The sequence below is a fragment of the Staurois parvus genome, unplaced genomic scaffold, assembly GCF_062004578.1.
Source record: "Staurois parvus isolate SC_StPar_1 unplaced genomic scaffold, SC_StPar_1.0 ptg002756l, whole genome shotgun sequence".
NCBI classification, from domain to species: domain Eukaryota; kingdom Metazoa; phylum Chordata; class Amphibia; order Anura; family Ranidae; genus Staurois; species Staurois parvus.
Window position 1 is genome coordinate 58,478 of NW_028320552.1, and position 4,338 is coordinate 62,815.

Below are 4,338 nucleotides of genomic sequence, written 5' to 3' on the forward strand. Positions count from 1 at the left end.
ATTTTCTGAAAAATTTCGATTCGCGCGTCCGAATTAGGCTATTTTTCGGATTCGGCACGAATCGAAATTTTTCCGATATTCGACTCGAATTCCACTTCGGATACTTAGATTCGCTCATCTCTAAATATTAGCACACAAGTTCCTAAAATGCAAAATTGCAGAAAATAATAAACCATAAAAAAATAATATTTATTTTTAATTTTTGATACCCATTATTTAAAAAAAATAAAAAATAAAGACGAGGACGTGCCATATAAATAGATGCCAAACACGTCACGCCTTAAAGCTGAGAAACAGAAACAAACTGATAACCCAAATGGTACATAGGCGACAATTTAACCCTTTTGCTGCCAGAGACATTTTTGTGTTTTTTGTTAACATGTTTAAAAAAATTATTTTAGGCCTGAAGATTACGTAAAACCCCCCAAAACATGACCTATTTTCTGGAAGGCGACACCCTAGAGAATAAAATAGTGGTAGTTACAATCTTTTATGCTACATAATATTAGCACAACGGTTTGTAAAATGTAAAATTTCAGTAGAAATACACTATTTTATTTATTTATTTTTTATTTTTTTTAAAATTTTTTTTTTGGTAAAATATAAAGATGAGGATGTGTCAAATAAATAGATACCAAACTAATCAAGCCTTAAAATTGAGAAACAAAAACAAACTGATAACCCAAATGGTACATAGGCGACAATTTAACCTTTTAGCTGCCAGAGACGTTTTTGTGTTTTTTGTTTAAATGTTTAAAAAAAATTATTTTAGGCCTGAGGATTACGTAAAACCCCCCAAAACATGACCTATTTTCTGGAAGGCGACACCCTAGAGCAGGGGTGGGCAAACTTTTTGACTTGAGGGCCGCAATGGGTTCATATATTGGACCCGGGGCCCGGACCAAGAGTAGATGAATGATGTGTATGTGTCATCCATAGTAAGTATAGTAATATTCCCCCATAGTAAGCATAGTAATTAATCCCCCATATAGTAATTCATCCCCCATATAGTAATTCATCCCCCATAGTAATTCATCCCCCATATAGTAATTCATCCCCCATAGTAATTCATCCCCCATATAGTAATTCATCCCCCATATAGTAATTCATCCCCCATAGTAATTCATCCCCCATAGTAATTAATCCCCCCATAGTAATTCACCCCCCATATAGTAATTCATCCCCCATAGTAATTCATCCCCCATATAGTAATTCATCCCCCATAGTAATTCATCCCCCATATAGTAATTCATCCCCCATAGTAATTAATCCCCCATAAAGTAATTCATCCCCCATAGTAATTCATCCCCCATAGTAATTCATCCCCCATATAGTAATTCATCCCCCATATAGTAATTCATCCCCCATAGTAATTCATCCCCCATAGTAATTAATCCCCCCATAGTAATTCACCCCCCATATAGTAATTCATCCCCCATAGTAATTCATCCCCCATATAGTAATTCATCCCCCATAGTAATTCATCCCCCATATAGTAATTCATCCCCCATAGTAATTAATCCCCCATAAAGTAATTCATCCCCCATAGTAATTCATCCCCCATAGTAATTCATCCCCCATATAGTAATTCATCCCCCATAGTAATTCATCCCCCATATAGTAATTCATCCCTCATAGTAATTCATCCCCCATATAGTAATTCATCCCCCACATAGTAATTCATCCCCCATAGTAATTCATCCCCCACATAGTAATTCATCCCCCATAGTAATTCATCCCCCACATAGTAATTCATCCCCCATAGTAATTCATCCCCCATATAGTAATTCATCCCCCATATAGTTATTCATCCCCCATATAGTAATTCATCCCCCATAGTAATTCATCCCCCCTATAGTAATTCATCCCCCATAGTAATTCTTCCCCCCTATAGTAATTCATCCCCCCTATAGTAATTCATCCCCCATATAGTAATTCATCCCCCATAGTAATTAATCCCCCATATAGTAATTCATCCCCCATATAGTAATTCATCCCCCATATAGTAATTAATCCCCCATATAGTAATTCATCCCCCATATAGTAATTCATCCCCCCTATAGTAATTCATTCCCCATATTAATTCATCCCCCATAGTAAGTTCCCAAGTCCCCCCTGTGTCAATTCACTTACCTTTGCTCCGCGCGTTCCTCTCGCCGTGTTCCCGCGCCGCTCCGGTGTAGCATGAAAATCTGTCTCCTATGAGAATCTGTCCCCCTCGACGTATCTGCGCATGTGCCAGTTTCAGGCATTAGCAGCCGATCGGCGATCTCCGGCACATGCGCAGATACGTCGAGGGGGGCAGATCCTCATAGGAGACAGGTTTTCATGCTACACCGGTCTTCAGGGCGGAATGTGAGAGGAGCCTAGCGGGAGCCTAGCTCCGCGGGCCGGATTAAAAGGTCCGCCGGGCCGTATGCGGCCCGCGGGCCGTAGTTTGCCCATTGCTGCCCTAGAGAATAATATAGTGGTAGTTTTAATTTTTAATGTCACATAATATTAGCACAACGGTTGAAAAATTTCAGTAAAAAAGACACTTTTTTTTTTTCATTTTTTTTTTAACTAATTTAGTTTTTTTTTGTAAAATATAATGACGAGGATGTTTCGAAAAACTTGATACTCAACATGTCAAGCCTTAAAATTGAGAAACAGTGATAAACCAATACCTAAAAGGGTACAAAAGCATTGTGTTAACCTTTTCACTGCCAGAGCCATTTGTGCATGTTTTATTTGAAAATTTATGTTTTTTATGAAAATTTAAAAAAATAATAAACTAAAAAAAAAATATTTTTATTTAAAATTTTTGATACCCATTATTTTCCAAAAAAATAAAATAAAGACGAGGACGTGCCGAATAAAAAGATGCCAAACACGTCACGCCTTAAAGCTGAGAAACAGAAACAAACTGATAGCCCAAATGGTACATAGGCGACAATTTAACCCTTTTGCTGCCAGAGCCGTTTTTGTGTTTTTTGTTAACATGTTTAAAAAAATTATTTTAGGCCTGAAGATTAGGTAAAACCCCCAAAACATGACCTATTTTCTGGAAGGCGACACCCTAGAAAATAAAATAGTGGTAGTTACAATCTTTTATGCTACATAATATTAGCACAACGGTTTGTAAAATGTAAACTTTCAGTAGAAATACACTATTTTATTTTTTTATTTTTTTAAATTTTTTTTTTTTTGGTAAAATATAAAGATGAGGATGTGTCAAATAAATAGATACCAAACTAATCAAGCCTTAAAATTGAGAAACAAAAACAAACTGATACCCCAGTTGCTACATAGGCGACAGTTTAACCTTTTAGCTGCCAGAGCCGTTTTTGTGTTTTTTGTTTACATGTTTAAAAAAAATTATTTTAGGCCTGAGGATTACGTAAAACCCCCCAAAACATGACCTATTTTCTGGAAGGCGACACCCTAGAGAATAAAATAGTGGTAGTTTTCATTTTTAATGTCACATAATATTAGCACAACGGTTGTAAAATTTCAGTAAAAAAGACACTGTTTTTTTTTTTCATTTTTTTTTTAACTAATTTAGTTTTTTTTGTAAAATATAATGATGAGGATGTTTCGAAAAACTTGATACTCAACATGTCAAGCCTTAAAATTGAGAAACAGTGATAAACCAATACCTAAAAGGGTACAAAAGCATTGTGTTAACCTTTTCACTGCCAGAGCCATTTGTGCATGTTTTATTTGAAAATTTATGTTTTTTATAAAAATTTAAAAAAATAATAAACTAAAAAAAAGTATTTTTATTTAAATTTTTGATACCCATTATTTTCCAAAAAAATAAAATAAAGACGAGGACGTGCCGAATAAAAAGATGCCAAACACGTCACGCCTTAAAGCTGAGAAACAGAAACAAACTGATAGCCCAAATGGTACATAGGCGACAATTTAACCCTTTTATGCCACATAATATTAGCACAACTGTTTGTAAAATGCAAAATTTCAGTAAAAATACCCTATTTTATATCTTAACATTTTTTTAACTACTTTTCTTTTTGGTAAAATATAAAGATGAAGATGTGTCAAATAAATAGATACCAAACTCATCAAGCCTTAAACTTGAGAAACAGAAACAAACTGATATCCCAAATGGTACATAGGCGACAATTTAACCCTTTTGCTGCCAGAGACATTTTTGTGTTTTTTGTTAACATGTTTAAAAAAATTATTTTAGGCCTGAAGATTACGTAAAACCCCCCAAAACATGACCTATTTTCTGGAAGGCGACACCCTAGAGAATAAAATAGTGGTAGTTCCAATTTTTCATGTCATACAATATTAGCACACAAGTTTCTAAAGTGCGAAATTTCAGAAAATAAT